Here is an 18216-nt window from a genome sequence, read left to right as displayed (position 1 = left end):
TGTTGAGAATTTTCTGTTTAGTTCTATAGCCCATTTCTTAATTGGACTGTTGGGCATTTTGAGGTCTAATTTCTTGAATTCTTTATATATTCTGAATATCAGCCCTCTGTCAGATGTGGGGTTGGTGAAGACCTTTTCCCATTCTGTAGGCTGTCGCTTTGTCTTGTTGACCATGTCCTTTGCTCTACAAAAGCTTCTCAGTTTTAAGAGGTTCCATTGATTGATTGTTTCTCTCAGTGTCTGTGCTACTGGTGTTATATTTAGGAAGTGATCTCCTATGCCAATGTGTTCAAGAATACATTCTGCTTTCTCTTCTATCAGGTTCAGAGTAACTGGATTTATGTTGAGGTCTTTGATCCACTTGGATTTAAGTTTTGTGCACGATGACAGATATGGATCTATTTGCAGCCTTCTACACGTTGACTTCCAGTTATGCCAGCACCATTTGTTGAAGATGCTTTCTTTTTTCCACTGTACACTTTTGGCTTCTTTGTCAAAAATTGTTCATAGGTGTGCGGATTACTGTCAGAGTCTTCAATTTGATTCCATTGGTCCACATGTCAGTTTTTATGCCAGTATCAACCTGTTTTTATTACTGTAGCTCTATAGTAGAGCTTGAGGTCAGGGATCGTGATGCCTCCAGAGGTTGCTTTATTGTACAGGATTCTTTTGGCTATCCTGGGTTTTTTGTTCTTTCAAATGAAGTTGAATATTATTCTTTGCAGGTCTGTGAAGAATTGTGTTGGTATTTTGATGGGGATTGCATTGAATCTGTAGATTGCTTTTGGTAAGATTGCCATTTTTACTATGTTAATCCTGCCTATCCATGAGCATGGGAGATCTTTCCATTTCTGACGTTTTCTTCAATTTTTTTTCAGGGACTTAACGTTATTGTCATATATGTCCTTCACTTGCTTGGTTAGTGTTACCCCAAGGTATTTTATATCATTTGTGGCTATTGTAAAGGGTGATGTATCTCTGATTTCCTTCTCAGCCTGTTTGTCAATTGCATATAGGAGGGCTACTGATTTTTTTGAGTTGATCTTGTATCTGCTATGTTGCTAAAGGTGCTTATAAGCTGTATTATTTCCTTGGTTGAATTTTTGGGGTCACTCATGTATACCATCATGTCATTTGCAAATAGGGAAAGCTTGACTTCTTCCTTTACAATTTATATCCCCTTAATCTCCTTATGTTGTCTTATTGCTCTGGCTAGAACTTCAAGTACTATATTGAATACGTATGGGGAGAGCAGACAACCTTGCCTTATTCCTGACTTTAGTGGAATTGCTTTGATTTTCTCTCCATTTAATTTGATGTTGGCTGTTGGCTTGCTGTAAATTGCCTTTATTATGTTTAGGTATGTTCCCTATATTCCTGAGAACTCCAAGACCTTTATCATGAAGGGATCTTGGATTTTGTCAAATGCCTCTTCTTCATCTAGTGAGATGATCATGTGGTTTTTTTTCCTTTGAGTTTGTTTATATGGTGTATTACATTGACGGACTTTCATATTTTGAACCACCCTTGCATCCCTGGGATGAAGCCTACTTGATCATGGTGGATAATTGTTTTGATGTGTTCTTGGAGTCTATTTGCCAGGATTTTATTGAGTACTTTTGCATCAATGTTCTTGAGGGAGATCAGTCTGTAGTTCTCTTTCTTTGTTGCATCTTTGTTTGGTTTAGGAATCACGGTAATTGTAGCCTCATAGAAGGAGTTTGGTAATGTTCCTTCTGTTTCTATTGTGTGGAACAATTTAGAGAGTATTGGTATTAACTCTTCTTTGAAGATCTGGTAGAATTCTGCACTGAAACCATCTGGTCCTGGGCTTTTTTTGGTTGGGAGACTTTTAATGACTGTTTCTATTTCGTTAGGTGTTATTGGACTATTTAAATAGTTTATCTGGTCTTGATTGAACTTAAGTATATGGTACCTATCCAGAAAATTATCTATTTCTTTTAGATTTTCCAGTTTTATGGAGTAGAGGTTTTTGAAGTATGACCTGATGATTCTCTGGATATCTTCATTGTCTGTTGTTATGTCCCCCTTTTCATTGCTGATTTTGTTAATTGGGATGCTCTCTCTCTCTGTCTTTTGGTTAGTTTGGATAAGGGTTTGTCTATCTTGTTCATTTTCTCAAAGAACCAACTCTTTGTTTCATTAATTTTTTGTATTGTTCTCTTTGTTTCTATTTTATTGATTTTAGCTCTCAATTTGATAATTTCCTGGCATCTATACTTCCTGGGAGACTTTGCTTCTTCTTGTTCTAGAGTTTCAGGTGTGCTGATAAATCACTAGTGTGAGATTTCTCCAACTTCTGTATGTGGGCATTTAGTGCTATGAATTTCCCTCTTAGCACTGCTTTCATAGTGTCCCATAAGTTTGGGTATGTGGTGTCTTCATTTTCATTGATCTCTAGGAAGTCTTTAATTTCTTTCTTTATTTCTTCCTTAACCCATTGGTGATTCAGTTGAGCATTATTCAGTTTCCATGAGATTTTAGACTTTTTGTAGTTTTTGTTGTTATTGAAATATAACTTTACAACATGGTGGTCTGATAGAATGCAGGAGGTTATTCCAATTTTTTTGTATCTGTTGAGATTTGCTTGGTGGCCAAGTATGTGGTCGGTTTTAGAGAACGCTCCATGGGGTGCTGAGAAGAAGGTATATTCTTTTTTGTTAGGATGGAATGTTCTGTAGATATCGATTAAGTCCATTTGAGTCATAACATCAGTAAACTCCTTTATTTCTCTGTTAAGTTTTGTTTTGGGAGATCTGTCCAGTGGTGAAAGTCTCCCACTATTAATGTGTGGGGTTTTATATGGGATTTAAGCTTTATAATATTTCTTTTACATATGTGGGTGCCCTTGTGTTTGGGGCATAAATGTTCAGAATTGAAACTTCATCTTGGTGGATCTTTCCTGTGATGAGTATGTTATGCCCTTTTTGATCTCTTTTGATTGATTTTAGTTTGAAATCTATTTTGGTGGATATTAGGATGGCTACACCTGCTTGCTTCTTAAGACTATTTGATTGGAAAGTCTTTTCCCAGCCTTTTATTCTTAGGTAGTGTCTATCTTTGAATTTAAGGTGCGTTTCTTGTATGCAGCAGAAAGATGGGTCCTACTTTCATATCCATTCTGTTAGCCTGTGTCTTTCTATAGGTGAATTAAGTCCATTGATATTAAGGGATATTAATGACCAGTGATTGTTCATTCCTGTTATTTTTTGGTGGTAGTGTGTGTGTACCTCTCTTCTTTGGGGTTTACTGCTGTGGTGTTATCTATTGCCTGTGTTTTCGAGGGTGTATCTGACTTCCTTAGGTTGGAATTTTCCTTCTAGTGCTTTCTGTAGTGCTGGGTTTGTGGATAAGTATTGTTTAAATCTGGCTTTGTCTTGGAATGTCTTGTTTACTCTGTCTATGATGATTGAAAGTTAGCTGTGTATATTAGTCTAGGCTGGCATCCATGGTCTCTTAGTGTCTGCATTACATCTGTCCAGGTCCTTCTGGCTTTCAAAGTCTCCATTGAGAAATCGGGTGATATTCTGATGGGTTTGCCTTTATAAGTCACTTGGCCTTTTTCCTTTGATGCTCTTAATATTCTATCTTTGTTCTGTACATTTAGTTGTTTAATTATTATGTGGCAAGGGGACTTTTTGGGGGGTCTAGTCTGTTTGGTGTTCTATAGGCTTCTTGTATCTTCATAGGCATTTCCTTCTTTAAGTTGGGAAAGTTTTCTTCTATGATCTTGTTGAATATATTTTCTGTGCCTGTGAGTTAGTATTCTTCTCCTTCCTCTATCCCTGTTATTTATAGGTTTGGTCTTTTCATGGTGTCCCAAATTTCTTGGACATTTTGGGTCATGACTTTGTTGGCTTTAGTGTTTTCTTTGACTGGTGAATCTATTTCTTCTACCGTATCTTCATCGCCAGAGATCTGCTCTTCCATCTCTTGCATTCTGTTTGTTATACTTGCATCTTAAGTTCCTGTTCGTTTACTCAAATTTTCTATTTCCAGCATTTTCTCTGTTTGTGTCTTCTTCATTTTTTTCTATTTCCCTTTTCAGGTCTTGGACTGTTTCCCTCATCTGTTTCATTGCTTTTTCATTGTTTTCTTTCATGGATTTATTGTTTTCTTTGCTTTATATGTCTTTTCCTCTAGTTTTTTATAGCATTCTTCCCATTTTTTGTTTGTCTTTTCCTCAATTTCATTTTTGATTTCTTCTTTATAAGCCTCTAGCATCTTCATGATTGTTATTCATAAAGTTGCTTTCTTCTGCTTCTTCCATTTTGTGATGTTCAGGTCTAGCTGTTGGAGGAGGGCTAGGTTCTGGTGATGCTGTATTGCTCTTTATTTTGTTGTATGTATTTCTGCCTTGACGTCTGCCCGTCTCCTTGTGGTTTCGTTCTTGGTATTATCAGTGCTCTTGGTCCAGACAGAGCTGACAGATTCAGGAAGCCTCTCTCTGGTCCAGATGGGAGTTCCGGGCTGGATGGGAGCTGGGGGGCTGGTCTCTGAGTCTCAGGAAGTGGCGGGGTGTGGGGGCAGGGCATGGAGATTGCAGGGTCTGCAGGGCGGGGGTGGGGGTTGGAGAAGGGGAACCTTGGGGGGGTCCCGCCCATTGGCCAGAACCTGGGGCCAAGTTGGGTGGGTCTTCCCTGGAATGGCTGGTGCCCAGGGATGGGACCTAGGGGCAGGCTTCCCTGGGTATGACCCCAGACACTCACTTCTGGTCCAGATGGGAGTTCAGGGCTGGATGGGAGCTGGGGGCTGGTCTCTGAGTCTCAGGAAGTGGCTGGGGTCTCAGGCGGATGGGTATGGGGGCAGGGCATGGAGATTACAGGGTCTGCCGGGGGTCTTGGAAAAGGGGAACCTTCCCACGGGGCTGCTGAATGGCCAGAAACTGTGGCCAGGTTGGGCAGGTCTTCCCCGAAATGGCTGGTGCCCAGGGATGGGACCTAGGGCAGGGGCTTGTTTATTTTTATTTTAACTTATTATTTTTTAGATGCCTGCTTTTCTTCTAATGAAAGAGAAAAAAGGGTGTGATTTTGGGAAAGACCTGGGAGGGGTTGGTAGAGGGAAAACTGTAATTAGAATATAGTGTATAAAAAATCTATTTTCAATAATAGAAAAAGAAACAATACTCCTATTCTAATTCTAGAAAATGCTGGGAAGATACTTAAACATGGACTTTTGGAAACAGAATATTTCAAACTGTAAACCCATTGCCCTAAACTTACACACATACCAGGTGTTGTGTGGTATGAGTCTTCATCCTAAACATTGTTCTACTGTCTCTGCAGGTTTAAGTTGAGGAACTACCAATGTATTTTGGCCATGATGTTTGCCATTGAGGAGATCAACAGCGATCCCTATATTTTACCTAATATATCCCTGGGATTTGTTGTCCAGAATGTCCTTGATGGTCAAAGATACACTCTGGCCAATCTTATTGGTACATTTTCAGGCCCTGGTTATCCCACCCCTAACTACAGATGTGCAAGAGAGGGCATGTCAGCTGCTGTACTTACAGGACCATCATGGGCAATATCAGAATACATAGGGACACTGCTGGATCTTTACAAATATCCACAGGTGAGAGAGGGTGCTGGGATAGGAAATGATGTCAGCTCTACTTGGTGATATTTTAGGTGGCTGTGAGGAAAAACAAGGAAACTTAAATCACTCTGAATGGGTAGGGAAATGATGCAGACAGTTGGTGATGCATCTATACTTCTCTAGCTTAGAATAGAGAGAAGGGAAAATGTGGAATAGTGACAGCACACTATTGAACCTCTGAGTATTTTATGGACTTTTCTAGAAAACCCATAGGAAGGCAGGTTTGACCTTCAATGCAGCATTGCCCTACAGGCTTCAAACCATTGCTGTAGAATGGAGTTGATTTTCATGACAATCATGAAAGAAAATGTTCTTTCTTCTGATTATTTTTCTCTACAGCTTACTTTTGGACCTTTTGATACAACCCTGAATGAAGAAAAACAATTTTCTTCCCTGTACCAGGTGGCCCCCAAAGACACATCTCTAACACTTGCCATTGTGTCTTTGATGCTTCATTTCCACTGGAACTGGGTTGGGCTGTTCATCATAGATGATCGCAAAGGTGCCCAGATTCTATCAGATTTGAGAAGTGAGATGGAGAAAAATGGAGTCTGCATAGCATTTGTGGAAATGATCCTAGCCAACAGGGGTTCATTTCTGACCACATCCTGGAAAAATCAGGTGCAGATCCTGGAATCATCAGCAAATGTGATTATTATTTATGGGGACACTGATTCTCTACTGAGCTTAATAGTAAATATTAAGAAGATATTACTCACATGGAAAGTCTGGGTCCTGAACTCACACTGGGATCATACCCAATTTGATAACTATTTACTGTTAGATTCATTGCATGGGGCCCTTATTTTTTCACACCATAAGGAGGAGATCATTAATTTTACAGATTTTATTCAGACAGCCAATCCATACAAATACCCACAAGACACTTATCTTCATGTATTGTGGCACTCATTCTTCAATTGTTCATTTTGGAGGAAATATTGTAAAATTTTGGATAACTGTGTGCCTAATGCCTCCTTGGAATTCTTGCCAGGGAACATATTTGACATGGCCATGAGTGAAGAGAGTTACCATGTGTACAATGCAGTGTATGCTGTGGCCCACAGTCTACATGAAATGATGCTCAATAAAGTACAATTTCAATATCATGGAAAAAGGAAAGAGATGGAATTCTTCCCTTGGCAGGTAATGCTACTATTGTATATTATAACATCAGCAACAAGTCACTCTAAGGTTTATAAATGCAGTCAAAGTACACAATATGTATTTTAGATTATTTTGTAAAAAATCTGCAGGAAAGACTATGCAAGGAGGAATTTCTTTTAAATCAATATACAGTTGTATATCAAAGGGTCATACACTATTTCTAGGATAAAATTTTCAACATAAAAAGTCCATTTATCCCAGAGATTTCACACAACAGAAAAGTCAGAGACAGAGAATTGTCTCAATGGATATGAAAACTTCTAAGATGCTTATGTTATGTAAATTATCACTCCTAAAATCATCCATTTTACATAGTAAAATTCTAAATATTTTCAAAACTTAATTGAGTATGACTGTATTTTCAAAGAAGGGGGCAGTTTTCTTCCATGTACACTCATAGTTTAGGAGTGCTTGGTTCTAAGTTTTCTAATAAAATGAGTGGAATGTTTTAGAATCATAATGATGTTTCCATTATCCTTGATTTTCATTTGTTTGATGTGATTGGTACCTATATTAAAGGTGCTTTTCACAACAGGTACTAAAATCAATAAGAGATGTTCCCTGATTCTGCCTCTGTTGTACTTCCCCAACGATTATGTAAGCATGCATCTCTTTTAGCTTCACCCTTTCCTAAGGAAAACACAACTCATCGGTCATGCTGGAGACCATGTGGTTCTGGATCAGAAAAGGCAATTATATGCAGAACATGACATTCTCAATTTTTGGAATTTCCCAAAAGGTCTTGGGATAAAAGCAAAAGTAGGAACATTTTCTCCAAATGCTCCAGAGGGCCAGAAATTGTCCTTATCTTCTCACATGATACAGTGGGCCACAGGATTAACAGAGGTGGGTTTCATCTTACTTCAGTATTTTGACCTGTATTTAAATTTCAAAAACTATATTTCTGTGTGCTATGACCCTTCACTGCTCACACAGGGCCCATTTATAGACACGTAATGAAAACCAATATAAAAAATTGTCCTCATACCTAATTTTGCTGGATGAACTATTTATTTTCCAGTCTGCTCATTTATTTAATGTCATAAATATAGTATCTGATTCATGATTATTTCTATCATTGTCATGAGTCACTTGACATATTTTTTTTTTGATTTTTCGAGACAGGGTTTCTCTGTGTAGCTTTGCGCCTTTCCTGGATCTCGCTCTGTAGACCAGGCTGGCCTCGAACTCGACATATTTATTTTGATCCCATCTTGGAAGGTTTCAGTCAGTGATCAGTTGATCATTTGCTTTTAGACCCCTGTCAATGTAGAAGAGCATGATTTGAATGTGTAGATGTATTAGCTGTTGATTTTGCTGTTGCAAAAAAATACTTCCTGACAAAGAATATAGGAAGGTTTTTCTTGGCTCACAGTTTGAGGGTATATTCAGTCACTCCAGGAAGCCATGTTTTTAGGGGGTAGAGGTAGCTATTCAGATTGTATCAGCAGTCAGGGTGCAGAGACAGCTGAACTCTACTGTTCACCTTTTTCTTTTTTTCATTCATTCAGAGACCAGGGCCAATAAATCAGGGCCACCCATATTAGAGAGAATTTTTCACCACAAGGAACCTAATGAAGAAAAGCTTTCACAATAGTTCTCATAGATTGGTTTCCACAGTGGTTCTAAGACCTATCAAGTTGACAAGATGAACCATTACATGAAAGAAAAATGTATATGCCTTTGTATCCAGAAGTCAAGAGACAGTAGGTTTGTAGTCTCACCAAGACATGCTACCAAGGACCTAAATTTTTATCTCGATATTTTGCCCCATTATCTTTCAACAATTTTCCAACAAAGTTGTGTTATTGGGGCCAAGTGTTGACCAGTTGGGCATTTGAATGACTCATCTTACTATTAGAAATAATTCAAATATTTACATTTAGAGACAATAAAAACAAATTAATGGTTACATTTTTAAAACACACTACCGTTATAGAATCCAAAAAATCCTGAATATTTGCGACCATTCATTTTATTATTCTCAGATTCCTCAGTCTGTATGCAGTGAAAGCTGTGATCCCGGATTCAGGAAAACTCACCAGGAGGGCAGAGCTGCCTGTTGCTTTGACTGTACCCCTTGCCCAGAGAATGAAATTTCCAATGAGACAGGTAAATGCCAATCATTTCATGATAGATAGATAGATAGATAGATAGATAGATAGATAGATAGATAGATAGATAGATAGACAGGAAATAAAAACTAAATCCATTGCATTACTCAGGCTCCTTCAGAGTACGAGGACATAGAGAACATCATGGACTTTACAAATATAGGTACATTTGGGATACATATAAGAGAACATCATTGTAAGATAAGGATTTCAAAGCACATTCTCTCTATCACACTGAAGTCTCATGCCTTCTTAAGAATGGCGATGTATTGATGAAGAGGCAATGACAGAGTGAAATTAGTTTCATGTGATGTATATCAGTGCTCTAATGGCTTATAAAACAGATACCACAGTGTCACTAAGGTGAAGATACCATATGAGTAACAACAGAGAAAGCCCTGGGGCTGTTTAATTTCTGTCAGCATGAAGCAGAAGGCAAATTGAGTTTAAGAATATTCTCTAGAAAATCCTTCTGTATTTGTATCTGAAACAAAGCAAGATGGTTCAGATAACATTTCAATGCTCTGGAGCAGGGAAGTAAGTGGCTTAGGATAAAAGGGAAAACCTGAGTATACACTCATGAGCACCTGCATTTCTGCCAGATGTGGACCAGTGTGTGAAGTGTCCAGAAACTCACTATGCAAATACAAAGAAGAGCTACTGCCTACAGAAAAGTGTGACATTTCTGGCCTATGATGACCCCTTAGGGAAGACACTCACTTTCATGTCCCTGGGCTTCTCCTCACTCACAGCTCTTGTTCTTGGGGTGTTTCTGAAGCACAGAGACACTCCCATTGTCAAGGCCAATAACCGGCATCTCAGTTACACCCTGCTCATCACTCTGACCCTCTGTTTTCTCTGTCCCTTGCTTTACACTGGCCATCCTAGCAGAGTCACCTGTATCCTGCAGCAGAACACATTTGGACTTCTATTCACTGTGACTCTTTCCACTGTGCTGGCCAAAACTCTCACTGTGCTTATAGCCTTCAAGATCACTGCTCCAGGGAGAATGAGGAGGTGGCTACTGATAGCAAGGGCCCCTAATTTCATCATTCCCATCTGCACCCTGCTGCAAGTTGTTCTTTCTGGAATCTGGCTGGCAACCTCTCCTCCATTTATTGACAAAGATGTCCTTTCAGAACATGGACACATCATCATCATTTGCAACAAAGGCTCAGCTGTTGCCTTCTACTGCATCCTGGGATACCTGGGAACACTGGCTCTAGGGAGTTACCTTATGGCTTTTTTGTCCAGAAATCTGCCTGACACATTCAATGAAGCCAAGTTCCTGGCTTTCAGCATGCTGGTGTTCTGCAGTGTCTGGGTCAGCTTCCTCCCTGTCTACCACAGCACCAAGGGGAAGGTCATGGTGGCTATGGAAGTCCTCTCCATCTTGGCTTCCAGTGCATCACTCTTAGGCATCATCTTTGCTCCTAAGTGCTACATCATATTATTAAGACCAGAAAGGAACTCACTTCATCACATTAGGAAGAAAACATATGCTAGGAGGAAATACCTTGAAACCTAGCTACCATGGTTTTTTTAATTTTATTTTATAATTTAATTTAATTTTACATATCAGCCACGGATTTCCTTGTCTTCACCCCTCCCTCCCCCTCCTTCCCTCCAGCCCACCCCCATTCCCATCTTCTCCAGGGCAAAGACTCCCCTGGGGATTGAGTTCAACCTGGTAGATTCAGTTCAGGCTGGTCCAGCTACCGTGTTTTTTAAATTAAAGAGCTTTGAAGCATGATGGTTCTTCACTATCTGAACACTCACATATAAAGGTATAATATGGCATTTGATTTCATAGGCTGTTATTTCTTTTTTTATTAAGAAATTTTTTATTCATTTTACATACCAACCACAGATCCCACTCTAATCCCTCCTCCAGCTCCCCTCCCCAACTTTCCCCCCAACCCACCCTCATCCCCTCCTCCAAAAAGGTAAGGCCTCTCATGGGGGCTTGGCAAAGCCTTGTACATTCAGTTGAGGCAGGTCCAAGCCCCTCCCAACGCCTCAAGGCTATGCCAGGTGTCCCACCATAGCTAATGGGCTACAAAAAGCCAGCTCATGCACCAGGAGTAGATCCTAATTACACTGTCAAGGGCCCCTTAAAAAGACCAAGCTACACAACTGTCTCCCTTATGCGGAGGGCCTAGTCCAGTCCCATGGAGGCTGCACAGCTGTTGGTCTAAAGTTCATGAGTTCTCACAAGATTGGTTCAGTTGTATCTATGCGTTTCCCCATTATGATTTTGATGCCTCTTGTTCATAGAATCCCTCTTATCTCTCTTTGACTGGATTTCTAGAGCTTGGCCTGGTGCTTGGCTATAGATCTCTGCATCTGCTTCCATCAGTTACTGGATGAAGGCTCTATGATGACAGGGTATTCACCAATCTGATTACAGGGATAAGCCAGTTCAGGCACCCTCTCCACTATTGGTAGTAGTAGTCTAAGCTGGGGTCATCCTTCTGGATTCCTGGGAACTTCCCTAGCACCCAGTTTCTCCCTATCCCCATGATGTCTCCCTCTATCATGGCATCTCTTTCCTTGCTGTCCCACTCCATCTACTTCATCCCTTATGTGTTGTTTGTACACCCAATAAATTTGTGTCAGAGAAGGATTAATTTTTCCTTGTGAGTGGTTATAAATCAGTGGTTGCTTCTGGGTTAGGGATGGGATTATGTGTCTTTTCCCCCTCTCAGTACCAGTACCCCATCTGACTTAGGCTTGTACAGGCCCTCTGCATCGCATCACAGTCTCTGGGCATTTGTATTGGCATTGGTCCTGCTGTGCCTACAAGACCTTGATATCTTCTATCTCCACTGTCTCTTACAATCTTTCTGCCTCCACTTCCATAGAGTTCTCTGAGTCCTGGAGGGAGGGATTTGATGGAGACATCCAATTTAGGAATCAGTGTCTCAAGGTCTCACATTCTGCCCATTGCCAATAGTGGGTGTTTGTATTTGTTCCCATCTAATGTAGAATGAAGCTTCTCTGATGGTGGATGAGTAAGGTACTAACTATAACAAAATGTTGTTAGAAGTCATTTACCACTGTATTCCTTTAGTAAAACAGAAGTATTTTCCCCCCTAGATCCATGGTTTATCTAATGTCAAGTTCTTAGCCCTGGGAAGTTTCAGGAATGGGTTCCATATCATGGAGTGAGCCTTAAATCCAATCATATAGTAGTTGGTTACTACCACTGTTGGACCCCAAAGTTTAGGGTCTCAAGTGGGTGCTCCAAGAACCCAGACTCCAGTCCAGTTGATGCAACAGCACAAGGAATTTATTGGCTTCTGTACAGAAGGGCAAGCTCTGCCCCTGAGAGCAAGAGCTGCATCTTACTGCAGCCCCATAAGGGCTTTTAAAGGAAAAACCCACAAAACCCACAAGATTACAATTCCTATACAATTTCATGGCCTGATCACAGGGTGATCACAGAGGGGGTACAGTTACGTAAACCTCAAGTGGGGTATCAGGGCGGGAGTGGAGCTTACACACACGTCACGGTGGTCCTTCCTTGAACACCTGCAACTATCCCAGTCACAGTTGAGCACATCTCTTAACAGAAATCTTTTTACATTGTTATATTGTTACAGGGGTGATTGAGTAGTGGCTGAGTCAGGTTGCCCTGGGAACTAGATTTTTAGTTTCTCATTTCCTGGTGCTTGAAGTTTCTCTCTTTGTGAGGCTTGGGGGTGTAAGCCTGAAGGGCTAGGGTCTTTCACCACAACTTTGTTGCCATTATTGAACCAGCATATGTTGAAGGTGGGTCGCCATTGTCAATCATGGGGTTTGTAGTGGTGTTGGTGTTTCCTTTCTCCTCTGGTAGTGTGCAGATCACCTTCCTGTACCATGAACACTACTCAGTGGTGAAGGCCCTACATAGGCACCAAGTGATCTCAATGCTGTCAACTGTATGTAAGTAACAAAATATGTATCTGAGTCTCATGAACTTTCATTACTCCCTTTGAACCAATCTAAACACATGATGACTATTCAGACTGTGTAATGACCTGATTTTCTGGATGGACTTATTTATTTTCAAATTTATATCATATTATAGATACAGCATTTATTTTAGTAGGCTTTCTTGGATAGTTTTGTGTCAACTTGACAGAAGGTAGATTCAGTTGGAAAGAGGGAACTTCAATTGAGAAAATATAAAGACAGGTTTGCCTGTGGAAAAGCCTGACTTATGGAGATTTTCTTGATTGATTCATATGAGAGTGCCTACCTCATTGTGGGTTGTGCCACATATCAGCAGATGTTCCTGGGTGCAAAAGAATCAGACTGTGAAAGTCATAAGGAGCAAGCCAATAAGCAGTTTTTTCCCATGGCCTCTGAATCATTTCCAGCATCCAGGTTCCTTCCTTGAGTTCTTTCCCTGGCTTCCCTAGATAATGGACTGTAAGCTGTAAGATGAATTAAACTCTTTTCTCTCAAGAACCAGCTATACCACTCTTGGGTATATACCCAAGGAATGCTCAATCATACCACAAGGACACATGCTCAACTATGTTCATAGCAGCATTATTCATAATAGCCAGAACCTCAACTGAAGAATGGATTAAGAAAATGTGGTACATAGACACAATGGAGTACTACTCAGCAGAGAAAAACCAATGACATCATGAAATTTGCAGACAAATGAATGGAACTAGAAAATATCATACTGAGTGAGGTAACCCAAACCCAGAAGGACAAACATGGTATGTACCCACTCATAAGTGGATACTAGATATAAAGCAAAGGATAATCAGGCAACAACTCTCAACTCTAGAGAAGCTAACTAACAGGGAAGACCCAAAGAGGGATGCATGGACCGCTCTGGGAAGGGTAAATAGATGAGATCTCCATGAGTAAACTGGAGGTGAGGGGTGGGCAATGGAGGGTAGGGAATATGGGATGAGAACGTAAGTGAATGGGATGATTGAGCTGGAACAGGGAGGGAGGGGGAAAGCAATTAAAGAGATACCATAATAGAGAGAGACATCATGGGAATAGAGAAAAACACAGTGCTAGGGAAGTTGCCAGGAATTCCCCAAGGATGATCCCAGCCTGGACTACTAGCAATAGTGGAGAGGGTGCCTGAACTGAACTGACTTGCCCCAGTGATCAGATTGGTGAATACCCTAACTGACATCACAGAGCTTTTCTGCTATGACTGATGGAAGCAAATGCAGAGATCCACAGCCAGTCACCAGGCACAGCTCCAGGAGTCCAGTCGCTGAGAGAGAAGAGGGATTCCATGAGCAACTGCATCAGCATCATGATGGGGAAACATGCAGGGACGACCAAACCAAACTAGAGGGAACTCAGGAAAGTTGGATCAATGGCTGTGGAGCCAACATGGGACTGGACTAGGCCCTCTGCATGGTGAGACAGTTGTGTAGCTTGATCTGCTTGTGGGGCCCCTTGGCAGTAGGATCAGAATCTAACCCTGATGCATGAGCGGGCTTTTTGGAGCCCACTACCTATTATGGGACGCCTTGTGCAGCTTTGAGGCAGGAGGAAGAGCTGGACTTGTCTCTGGATGTGCCTCCCTATGGGAGGTCTTGCCTTCTTCTGGGTGGAAGTAGGGGGTGGGTTGGGAAGAAGAAGCTGAGTAGGGGGCAGGGAAGAGGGGGATCTTTGATTGGTGTGTAAAATGAATGAAAAAAATTCTTAATAAAAATAATGGGGAAAAAAACCTCTTTTCTCCTCAAGCTGATTTTTGTCACTTTTTAAAAATCAGAGCAATAGGAACCCTAATCAAAACAGTTTGTTTTCAAACATTTTCCCTGGCCAGTTGTGGATTTGCTTTTAGACTTGTAGCAAGAAAGAAGACAGTGACTGGGCGGTGGTGGTGCACGCCTTTAATCCCAGCACTCAGCAGGCAGAGGCAGGCAGATCTCGGTGAGTTCGAGGCCAGCCTGGTCTACAAATTGAGTTCCAGGACAGGCTCCAAAGCTACACAGAGAAACCAGGTCTTGAAAAACAAAAAACAAACAAACAAACAAAAAACAAAAAAATTGGAAGAAAGAAGACAGTGATGAAGATATATCGCTGTCTTAGTCATTTGTTTACTTCTTCAAAAAATGGTACCTTACCAAATAACACATGTGCAGTTTCCTTGGCTCACAGTTTGTAAGTATATTCCATCACTGCAAAAAGCCATGTCCTTAGGAGATGGAGGCAGCTGGTCACATGGGATCCCACACAACAAAGAATCTGAGAATGTTGTTTGCTACTATTTACATCTTTTCCTCCCTTTCATTCTTTAGGGACCATGACCAATTAATTGGTGCTATCTACTCTTTTGAGGATCTCCTTCCTCAACCTAACCTACTCTAGAAAATCTCTAACACCAATGCTCCAAGATTGGTTTGCACAGTGATTCTAAATCCTGCCATGTTGACCTGATTGACCATTGAAGGAAAACTCATTTACCTTTGTAGCCAGGAGGCCAGAGATGGAATGGGTTTGAAACTCCAACAAGCCTTTTATGGATATACTAGCAAGGATCTAATACTTTCCTTCTCTGCTTCACTTCATAAGGTTTCCACAATTTTCCAGTAAATTTGGGGGAGTCCCTCAGCATTTTGGAGATGCCAAGGCTGCGTGATGATAACAAAGAATAGCCATAGGTGATAACTATGCATGCTGTGGGTTATAGAGTAAAAGGAATAAAGATAATCAAATGCTTTGTGGCCCCAAAGGCCTTGAGTAAATCTCATCTGAAGGACATTGAACTACTAAATAGATTTAATTAGCACTACTAAGATTTTTTTTTTTTTTTACTTTGTTCAGATTCAGACTCTACCCTGGTTCTTCCCTCTTGGAATAAATATATGAGTTATGTTGGATTTTACAGGTGTTCACAGGGAAATACAATAGATTTCATGGTGCGCTGGGGGTGAGTGGGGTTGGGAGCAGGAGAGATAAAGTGCAGTGGGGAGGGGCAAAACAATGGGAGAAATGACTGGAATTGGTGGGCAACTCAGGGGTGAGGTGAAAACCTAGTGCAATGGAAACTTCATGCAATCTACAAGACTAACCCTAGCAAAGACTCCTAGTAATGAGGGATATGGAGCCTGAACTAGCCATCTGTAACCAGGTGATGCCTCAAGTGGAGGGACTGAGACATCAGCACAGCCACAAAACCTACAGCCTGCATCTGAAGTTTTCTAGGACCACAGCTTAGAATCATCAAGAGACCAGAGAGACTTCATCCAGCAACTGATGGGAGCAGATGCAGAATCCCACAGCAAAACATTAGGCAGAGCTTGGGGAGTCCTATGAAAGACGGGGAGGAAGAATGGGAGGAACAGAAGAATAAGGACACCAAGGAAACACGGCCCACAGAATCAATTGACCTGGACTCACATAGGCTCACAGAGGTCAGGGATCCTAATAGGAGTCTGACCTAGACCCTCTGCATATATGTTATGGCTGAGTAGCTTGGTGTTCTTGTGGGATTCCTAACAGTGGTTGCGGGGACTGTCACTGACCCCTTTGCCTACTTGTGGGACCGTTTTCCACCTACTGGGTTGCTTCTTCTGGCCTTGATATGATGGTACGCGCCTGATCTTATTGTAACATGTTATGCCACGTTTGGTTGATGTCCCTGGGAGACCTGCTCTTTTCTGAGGGGAGATGGAAAGGGAGTGGATCTGGGGAAGAAGAGCTCTGGAGGGGGAGAGACAGGGGGAGTGGAGGGAGGGGAAACTGTGATTGGGATTTAATATATGAGAGAAGAATAAAAATGTCTCACATATAGATAAAGGTAATATATAAAACAGCTACAGCTTTGTGCTCTTTCTTTGAAGCAATGGCCAGGTCTGCTGCTCTGAAGCCAAGAGGAGAAACACTACAGATAAGCAAACTGTTGTAGTGAATCTCATTATGATCGACTACCCTGTGTTTTAACAGAGACAAACATATAGACAAACATGTTTTAAACAAAGGGTTACCTTCATATGCATCTGCAATCAAAATAAAAGTTTGGATTTTGAGAGAGACGGGGTATTTTAAAGAGAACTATCTCTATTTTCTTTGAATCAAGAAGTTTCCTACATCTGCTTCCATCAATGACTAGATAAAGGCTCTCTGTTGAAAATTAGTGTAGTCACCACTGTGAGATCAGAACCTGTCCCTGGCACTTAGCTAGCTTTTGGGAACCTGTTCCTTATGCTGGATTATCTCACCCAGCCTTGATACAGGAGGAAGAGCTTGGTTCTACCTCAACTTGATGTTCCATGCTTTGTTCAAGCCCATGGGAAGCCTGCCCCTTTATGAATGGTAACAGAGGAGGAATGGATGGGGAGAAGGATAGAAGAGAGTCTGTGTAACTGGATTTATGTTGAGGTCTGTGATCCACTTGGACTTGAGTTTTGTGCAGGGCAATAGACATGTCTATGTGCATTCTTCTACATGTAGTCATTCAGTTAGATCAGAACCATTTTTTGAAGATACTTCCTTTTTTCCATGGTACAGTTTTGGCTTCTTTGTCAAAAATCATATGTCCATAGGTGTTTGGATCTATGTCTGGGTCTTTGATTTGATTTCATTGATCAATATGTCTGTTTTTTATGCTAATACCATGCTGTTTTTATTACTATAGCTCTGTAGTGAGCTTGAGATCAGGGATGGTGATACCTCTGACAGCTCTTTTCTTTTCTTCCTTTTAAGATTTGTTTAGCCAGGTAGTGGTGGCACACACCTTTAATCCAAACAATTTAAATTTAGTAATAGGTAGATCTCTGTGAGTTCAAGGCCAGCCTGGTCTGTAGAATGAGTTCCAGGACAGCCAGAGATATACAATGAAACCCCGTCTCAAAACAACAGATTTATTTATTTTATTTTGTGTGTGTGTGTGCTTTGCTTGCATGTATGTATGTTCACTGTGTGTGTGCCCAGTGCTCAGGGAAGTCAGAAGAGGGCTTTTGGGTCACCTGTAACTGTACTTACAGATGATTGTGGGAATGAACTCAGGTCCTCTGCAAAAGCAAAAAGTGCTCTTAACTGCTGAGCCATCTCTCTAGCCCTGGAGAATCATTCTTTTAGTGGGTATGGACATTGTTAGATTGTACATATTCCATTGAATGACCACACATCCATGTTCATAACAGCATTGTGGGTAGCACTAATTGACATAGTGGGTATGGTGGTTTGAATAAGAATGACCTTGTCTTAGTCAGTGTTCTATTGCTGAGAAGAGACACCATGACGACTGCAACTCTTATAAAAGAAAGCATTTAATTGGTGGCTTGATTACAGTTTTTGAGTCTTAGTCCATTATCAACATGGCAAGAAGCATGGCAGT

The 18216-nt window shown here is 41.0% G+C and overlaps 1 pseudogene; it reads left to right on the top strand.

Moving 5' to 3' along the window:
• Positions 1–10431, top strand: part of LOC128125663 (vomeronasal type-2 receptor 116-like) — a 29830-nt pseudogene extending 19399 nt beyond the window's left edge.
• Positions 10432–18216: the final 7785 nt, after the last annotated feature.

This window comes from Peromyscus californicus, unplaced genomic scaffold, assembly GCF_007827085.1.
Source record: "Peromyscus californicus insignis strain IS unplaced genomic scaffold, ASM782708v3 Scaffold_4__1_contigs__length_199733344, whole genome shotgun sequence".
Classification (NCBI taxonomy): Eukaryota; Metazoa; Chordata; class Mammalia; order Rodentia; family Cricetidae; genus Peromyscus; species Peromyscus californicus.
This window is presented reverse-complemented; position numbering and strand designations above follow the sequence as displayed.